This window comes from Teleopsis dalmanni, chromosome 1 (assembly GCF_002237135.1).
Source record: "Teleopsis dalmanni isolate 2A chromosome 1, ASM223713v2, whole genome shotgun sequence".
Lineage (NCBI taxonomy): Eukaryota > Metazoa > Arthropoda > Insecta > Diptera > Diopsidae > Teleopsis > Teleopsis dalmanni.
In genome coordinates, this window is record NC_051846.1 from 225,351,740 (window position 1) to 225,361,790 (window position 10,051).

Below are 10,051 nucleotides of genomic sequence, written 5' to 3' on the forward strand. Positions count from 1 at the left end.
ATAATGAAATATATTTCGTTTACAACTATTTTCTACAGATAAATACAATTTATGTGCGTCCTGCGGAAGGAAGTGGAATTTTGTTTTTTTAAATTAATTTTTGAAATAATTTTAATGTAATTCTGCGCCAATTAACAATTGAACCACAAAAATGGTTTTATGGTAAAATTTTTATGAGGTCTCCGCTCATTAAGTACCTCTTTGGGTGCTGTTTGTAGTCGTATTTATCTGAGTTAATGCCTTTTGGCATTAAAATTAATTGACAATATCATTTTTGGTTTTTACTCATTAACATTTCCACGCAAACACATATAATGGCCTGACCTCGTTTAATTTTGAATTATTTGTGCGGTTGGTGCAAAAATCGCAAATTTAATTAAAGATAAAATAAATGCATTTTACGCTACTGCATAGACTATTATTGAGTGTTGCATCATTTTAATTAATTATAGTACATTCAATAGGTAATAATTATGCACTTAATACAAATTTTTTAAAGCTGTTTTATATACTACTGAAAATATTTTATATGCATGATTAAAGTTGAATAATATGTGAAAACAAATTAAATTATTAAATTTTTAATAAAAATAAATTTAAATTGTAATGTGAAGTTTTTATAAATATTTTTACAATTATTCCAGTGTCAACCATTATTATATTTCTTTAAGAACTATTTATATATAATCACTTAATATGTTTTTGAGATGATTAACAACAAAATCCTTAAAGCAACATTTGCCTTAACTTAGCAACTAAGCCACTTTCTATCAAATGAAAATTTCAGCTGTAGTTTTTTAGACAAAAGTACATTGTTTCATAGAATATTTAAAAGAGTAATATAAAAACGCCATCACTTTTTAGAATTTGACAGACTAGAACATTAACTGTTCTTGACAATGCTTTTATTAAAGAACTATTACATCTTATTGTATTCTATCCAAACTTGGCCTACAAAATTCAAGGTTCTCAAAAGCTGCAGAAACTCCATATTTGTGTTAGCTACTACTTCAACACTCGTCTGGATAGCTGTTCATTCAATAGTAACATAACAGCTAACAAGTTTGAGAAGATGAATCCATAGAGTCCCATATAGTCCAAACCACAATCGAAACAAAGCATATAAACTGTTTGAGTGAGTTTGGATCAACTCGTAAAAGCTTAAGACAGACCAAATAACTGATTCGAGTCAAAAACAAAATTAACATATTTCTTAGAAATATTTCTGTGAAATAGATTGAAATTCAAAGTAATCATTGGTTTCTAACTAGACCTGAAAGTCTAAGAATAATTTATCTACTGACACTATACGATTGCCAGGAGATGAGTGAAGTACCTTCATTCGGCTCTCATGGTATCGAATTGAGGTATAGAATCTATAACTAAAATGTTTTATTCGATTTATCAATAATCTGAACTTGTTCATTCTTTCACTCTTTATAGACTCTCTTCAGAGATAGCAAAATAGATTTTAAAACTCTCTTTGTGTCATTGTCACTTCTAACAAATATGGATAAACTGTTTCGAAAGTGATACAACGCTTGTTTAAAATTTCAATGCCTTTCTTATAGAACACTTTATTTTGTACCTTAAAATTGGTTTCAGTTTTAGCAAGTATTTCTTTATGATAGCAAAATCCCTTCCTCAAGAGCATTGTAATATATATCAACGCGTCTTAGAGATCATACCAAACCATTGACCATTATAGTCGTTCCAAAAGTACCATACTGGATAAGATATAAAGATCTATATTAATGGATAATTAGATAATGATACGTTCTAGTTATTAAAATGTCGATATTTCCGTTACACTATATGTTAGTATAATGTATTTAGATAGTATATGGTAAATACCAGTAGCAGCCAGTCTCACAAGAAGAAGTAACTTATTTAGACTTTCTATGTCGACTCATTGTTGAACCACAATTTTGAGGACATTGCGAACTCAGTCAGGAAACTGCTTTGCTATTTGAATAATTTGAAGAATTACCCTTATTCATTTTCCTACACCCGCCGGCAGCGGACACCGCTACTCAAAACTGCCGTCTTTATTTAAATCTATTATCAAATAAACGTTTCCAAGAAATCGGAATTTAGGCCTCATCAACGCTTAATGATGGGAACTGTTACAATGTATAACTGCCTTTTGATACTTATACTTATAAAGCTCACTTCTGACACTTATAAGAAAGAGGAATAAGTGAGTCTTTCTGTTTTCTACTTTACGACAGTAGATGCTGACAGGAACCCCTATCTGGCTACCATGTCTACATAAAAGGTAGTAGCCTGTCAGTGTGGCAATTGTAATGAACAGTTTGGTACGAGTAAGTCCGCATACTCTGTACTTTTCTGATTGTAAACGAACATTATAAAGCATCTAATAAGTTCATTATAACACTGTAGATTGACTTAAATTAAACTTCATTACAAACATTAATAATTGCAGTAGCAACTTATTTTGTATAAAAATTAATACGTAAATTAGTATTTAAATAAGCTGCAGTTATTACAAAAACAGAATTATATCATCAAAACTGTTTTTTACAAATATCCTTTATAAACAAAATATTCTTTAATTCAAAATGAAGTCATTTTATCTTTGCGAAAACATAAAGTGGGCAACTCAGTGTAAAAAAATTTTGACCACTGAAAGCTTAAGTGAAATCTGCCAGACCTCATGAATGCCTCGTTGCTTTCATTTTCAGCTACTAATGTGTATTTTAGATACTTTTCTCTTTAAGTACGTGAAGTGACTGCCAAAAGATTCTCACTATTTTTTGCTACTTTCAGCTCAGGATTCCACTTCCTAGCAGTTCATCTTTTTTTAATTTCGCATTTTCAACCCGAATTGGGTTAGTTTAAATTTCTGCACCACCGGAATCGTGTGTGGACATCAAGATTTTTAAATGCCAGAAACTGTCATGTTTGCGTAAATCCTTTAAGTTGCCTCTCAAGCACTTGGACAAAAGTGTAAGTGACGACTGTTCGCATAAAAAATATAGGAACCTAAAATGGCAGAAAGAAAATCTTGTCAGTGTAATTTTGCTCTGAAATGCCATTTTTACGTTTCACGCCCACAGACAGTGAAAGGGTAACATTGGGGCATCACATAACGCTTGTGTGTATGTGAGTTCAGAGTTTAGTTTTATGGCGAAACGATTGTGGAAATAGATCTCCGAGCTACAATTTAATCATAAGTTTCTGATTGTTCTGGGATTTATGTCCTTGCTGTTTTTGACAGTAAATTTTTTATATTGCACTTTGCAAAGAAAATTTGGTACATAGTTTAAATATATTAAAGTTCTTAAAATGTAAAGAGTAAAATAGTTTATAGACACTTTAACAATTTTACAAGAGAAGGGACACATAACATTTTATTGAAATTTCAGTTTATGACTCTGTGACATTGCTTCAGCCACTTAAATTGAATGAATGTTCGAAATAAACTAAAATTATGTGTAGTTTATAAATAAAATAATTAAAGTAAAATATTTTCGTATCAAAAAGTTATTCAAAAGTTAACTTTAAATGTGATTAGTGAAGTTTTTGTTCAAAACCTGTTAATAGCACCAATAGCTCCAAGCCTGAGAAACTATATTGAAAACCAGATTAATAAAAATAATCTCTAACACATATTTGATAAGATAAGAACAGCACGATCCGAAACCTTGGTAAACCAACTGTTTGTATAGAACAAAGTGATTTCAGCAGAAAACAAGAAAGAGCTCCGATTCGAGCAATGAATCCATGACAATTTTTGGTCGAAGAAACAAGGAACAAAAAGAAAAATGTAGCGTGAGCTATAAATTATATTAACATTAATAGAATTTTATTTATATTAATATAATTTTATTTATATTAACATAATTTTATTTATATTAATATAATTTTGATTATGCGTATTGAATACTGCAACATGGAGATCCTTGAATATATATATTAATTCCTATAAAATTTATATTTATATAACACAAATTATAAATATATTTCATTCAAATTTCTAATTTTATTAGTTAAACGTAAGCGAGAGTTCTAGAATATAGTACAACTTTAAAAGCCCGTATTATTCACAAAAAAACCTTTTATGGGACGCAATAGCGCCAAAGCTTTTTCTTAATAATATTACGGTCTTTAGTATAAACAGAAACCTTTCAGCTTCAATACTTTTAAAACTTTTCGCGTATTTTTTAGCAGTTCTTTTTAAGACCGTAATTAAGGTAAATGTAAGTAAAAATGAGAGAGTGAAAAGTTTTCTATGTTTTTATAACACTTTCATTTGAATTTAATAACATAAGGATATTTTAACATTCGTAATTTTTTGTCGTACTGTCTTACCATGTAAAGCTTTGTAAAGCTTGCAAATAAAACATATCAAAGTTAACTATATTTAAAAGCTTGAAAATTAAGCTCAGTTACTTCACAACGTCCTTTTAACTGTAAGTTGACAAATAGTATTATGCGACACAACTGAACATTTTAATATCACTAAAGTAAAGCTTGATAACATTGCAATATCGTTTAAACTGTATGCGGACATATGTACAATATCTTCCACACAACTAAACATTTTTAAGTCACACAAGTAAATCTAGATTACAATGTCCTTTAAACTGTATTATGTTATAATAAGGCAATGTCCTTTACAGCGTTTTCTAACAGCGGCCACAAAATCTAACGGGTTTTTACAGCCAAAGCACTTACTTTCATTCGCCCGGCATAACCAAGCCAACAAAGCGGACGAATTATATATAATTACTATATTACTATATTATTATTTATATATATTAAATATATTGTCTCTCCAGTTAAAATTAAAAACTCAATTTGATTTTATTATAATGAAGACTCTTTATTTTTATTCAACTTAAACTAATAATACACATTAATATTTTTAAATAATCTTTTTAGTAATTTCGACCGCTTTTTGTTTTTGTTAAAGTATATATATTTTTTGTTTTCTTTTTTATTTAATATTTCTAAAAATAACATCGAATTCTTGACCAATAATAATAAGAAAAAAATTTATATTCAACATTATATTATTTTAAAGTAGTTGTGTATTTGTTTTTTTTTTTAATCTAAAAATATATTTTACTAAACTTATTTAATATTTATTTTATATTGCAATTCATACTACTTTTAAATACTAAAAATTCTTTATTTCTCCTTTGGTAATATTTAAATAATTTTGTTTCTTTATATTCAATAATATTTTCTTTTTCATTTTGATTATTTAATTATATTGAAATAAAGTTAACTTCATATATTTCATATATTTTTAAGAATATTTTCTTTTTCTCTTTAACAACAATAAAATCGTAAAATTTGAGCAAAAAAAATAATTCTTATACGTAAAACTATTTTTTTATTTTATTTTCTTCTTTTTCGAATTTTATTTAAATACAATTTTGTTGAATTATTGTTTATAATACATATTAAACATATTTTTGTAACATTGATTGTTCATACGTTTGTGACTTATGTGCTAAAGATTAAATTAATATTTATAATAATATTATTATAAATTTATTCATTTGTGGCTAAGTCCTTGTACTTTTGCTACGATTTTCATTTATTTTATAATATATTCAGTTATAGAATACTTAAGTGTGCCAAGTACAAGTATATCTGTCGTCCAGCGACTTGTAACCTTTATTTTGTTATTTATATATATTTGTGTATTTTTAAAATAACTTTGGTACGAATGAGTTTCTCAAAATAGGAAGTTATTAACATTTATATTCAAATAAAGATATTTCTTAAATAGTTCTAGTCTTTAACTTTAACTCAAAGCTATATATGTAGTTTAGATATAGGAAATTAAACTTGAACCGTTGGTTTGAATTTAGGTTATAGACTAATTTGGTCGTTATTTAAACTAATACATAAAAACAGAATTTTTTAGTGAAACTTAATATTTTTAACAAAAAAAATTATCCTCAACTACAATAAATTATATTAAAACTAAAGTAATTTCTTATGCTAGAGGGATAGTACACAAAAATAACAACGGTTAGTGTAGCTCGACTCTTTCTAGCCATTTTGAGGACATTGCATTAATGGAGAATAGATATCTATATCACTGAGTGAAAATGTGAATAGTTGACTCAGCAAGCGCCTTCCCATTCTAACCTAATCTAATGAGAAGATTGGGTTACATTATACATAACTTAAGATGTAGAGAGTTTCTAACAATGTAGTCAGAAAAGTATTCAATTCAAATTAATTTCATCTTAACCTTAGTAATGTAAATAAAAGGTAAAAATATTTATTACCAATAAATCTAAATCAGTAAATCTATAATGTAAATATAACTAGTAACGAAAAGTAAGATTCATTCTTCTCTAGTAATTTAATATATGCTTTAGAACTTGATACTTTTACTATTTCTTCGTCAGCGACAAGGTTTTACTTCACGGTTTCATAATCTTTTACTGGATTACACTCATACAGTGCAATCCAATAATGAGAAGACCATGTTTTAAGTGTATATCTATATTTCCTCTATCTATATTTCTATATTTCTCCGGTACGGCTTAATACGTTAATTGCCTGAACTATTGGTTCAGTGCGAAACCCGGCTTATCTAACCATCGTACCGCCAGTTTGATTTAATTAATCCACAATGATTTGGTTTATGGTTCGGTTTTTTATGGTTTTCAAAGAGTTAAAGAATTCGGTAAAGAACTAATACGGTTCGGATTCGATTCGCAGAACTTATTAATAAATAATTTGGAACATTAATTAGTATATAAAACAAGTAGTTATTTTACAACGTAACGGTTCATCCAGTTTGAAAATTTTGATGTTGCAGTACTATTCCAGTGACATTTTTTAACAGAAGCATATATTTAAACATAACTACCAATCACAACGTTAAATGTTTAGTTTAAGATTTACCATTTTAAAATTTACACCGTTAAAGATCCACTGAGTTCCCAAATATGGTGACAATATGTCATATCAAATTTTCTTTAATTTGTAGCCTTGGTAACTACGGTAACAAGCAATATTATCGTATCTGTAACATAGACAGTATCTATAAGTAACTGTACAAAAATTTTGCATCTATGAAAAGTCACTGTATGATCTGATATTTTGTCCTTAGATATAATAATCTCATACTTTGTCCTAAATGACGAAGATGTGACACAAACCATTTATTCTGATCGCTACAGTCACGCGACCACTATGGCTGAGTTTTCTAGACTCGAAATTTAATATATGGTTATGGAAAATATATGGCTTTTACTAAAAAAAAGAAAAAAAGGAAAATAATATATCCTTCATATGTTTGAATGAATTTACATTTTTTTACGTATAAACATATATTTCAATATATATATTGTTATCCAATTATTTCTACACGAATATTTAAAAGTACATATACATATACATAAAGCACAAGTATATATATGTATATTTATAAATGAAATTTTTAAATTTAAGAAAAAATAAAATAAATTATGTATTTATTACTAAACTACTTATATTGCTCATCTTATTCTCTAATAATACTCGTAAAATACCTTTTATTTATTTATTTTGTTTTTTTTTTTATTTTGTTTAATATGTATATAATAAATCGTTCTCTGTTGAATTGTAATTAATTTTAAATTTAATTGTGTAAATAAGTAATCGTTTTGTGAATGACTACAGAACACACAAATATTTTTATTAAAATTTTAAAATTTACTAATCGTAATGAATTTAAAGTACGCACTAAAATACAATTATCTTTATTTTTTACGAATATTTTACGAATACTTCGAATGTTGATTGATTGATTGCATCAGTAACATTAATAAATATAATATATATTTAAACTTGAAGAGGTGCTCTTCAAGTATTTGGTTACATCAGAACATTTAAGGTACATGGTACATCTCAATTTTAATTAAATTTCTTATCTTACATTTTGGTTTTTTCCTCAATTTTATATAAACTCAAACATTTTCATAAATATTTTAATTTTGTGCAAAAAAGGGACTTTTTTTAAATTATTATTATAATATATTTAAATACTTATAAATATTTTTACATTGTTTTTTTTTGCAATTTTTTGAAACTACTTCTCTGCATAGAAATTGCATTTAATTTTAATGAAATTAAATATTTAAAAATAGTTTTATTTACAATTTACTTTTAAAATTTTTTCGTAATATTTATAATAAAAAACAACTTTGTTTATATTATTAAATATTATATATTATTAATATTATAAATAATTTAATGCTATAAATAATATTAATTTACAAATAAAAATAATATTATAATTAAAATTAATATTAAATAAATAAATATTAAATATTATAATATAAATATTATGAAAATAAATAATTAATAATAAAATATATATTATAAATAATATTAGTGTTATAAACATAAATTTCTTTATTAATATATAATTTATAGAAACAAAACAAAACAAATAAAATAATTATATAAATTTATATATATATATATATAGAAAAAAACTGTAAAAAAATTGATATCTTGTTATAGAGCACAAATTTCTTCATTGCAATTATTTAATTTATTAAAATAATTAAAAGAAATAAAACTTAAGCAACAAATTTGTATATAAGAATTAACAAAATAATCAAAAATATTTTATATATTAAGATTTATAATGTTATGAACTCTTATCCTAGATAAGATAGACCCCAATAAAAGAGACAGCTGAAATTAATACAGCTGCTTGGTCGACAGAAAAATCTGAAGATACTGCAGAAGGTCAACCCGAAAATGAATAAAATTAAAAAAAAAGGCTTATAATATTATAATTATAATATTATATTATTTTATTATAATTATATTATAATTCTAATATTTTAATTATAATATAATTAATATTATTATTATATTATGTTTATTATTAATAATTCTTCTATAAAAACTTTATATGAGACAAAAACAACTTTAAAACAAGTAATAACACTAATATATTTATACACTTAAAATATTTCACTTACGATTCGTAACATTATTACCCACTCACCAAAACAATCTGAAACTTTATGTCTCTAATATATTCAAATAAATTCATACGTCAACAAAAAGTGTAATTTAGATATACAGAGTGTTTTCTATCCACATGTTATTTGAGTTTCGGGAAGTGACCTTTTTTTTTGTGGATCACCAATTCAAAATATTTTCGAGACTACGGACGTATGTACGACAAAAATCTTTAGTCAAATACTATCAATATCTTAAAAATGTTAAATCAAATAGCATAACTCATACATCGTTTTCTTCATATACCATATATAATTTTAAGCTCATTAAATACCCTTTTATTTACTATTTTAGACGTTCTTGTATCTAAACGGGTTCCGAAGTTATGATGGTGGGATGTGGATTTATTGTGAAAGTTCTCTTCATTTTGTGAGATAAATAATATTTTTCTACAAAAATTTTGAATAATTAAAGTTTCAAAATATTTAATTTTAATTTTTTATAAGCTCAAATTTTTATATAATTTAATTCAAAATATTTAACAAAAATTTTTAAAGAAATAATTTTTTTCAAACTTTTATGTCCGATACTTGCTTGAGACTCTAAACAAGTATGGGATAAAGTTTTTTTTATGTTTAAAATAATAAATATAAAATAAAAAAATAAATGTAATTTTAATTTAATGTTAAAGTTAATAATAAAAGATATTTGGTTAGATTTGAATAAATTTAAATTTTAGAATCCAACTTTAATTTTTTATCTGTAAGAATGATATTCAATACATTTTTTAAAACTACAATTAGTCTTCTTATAAGACTATACCTTTGAAGTATTATACTTTAACTTAATTATATATTTTTCGTTTACTTTAATATTAATTAATCTTACAAATAATATTATTAATATTTAAAATCTCTTGTTTAAATTTCGAAAGCCTTCTGAGATTCAAAAATATTCTATACATTTACTTGTCTTATTTTTACACTTTTCAACTCAAGACTTTAAGAAGAGAGCTTTTATAATTCTTCCATTCATTTTGTTAATATTTTTACACAATTATTTTATTTCATTATTTGTTAATTATTTATTTAAT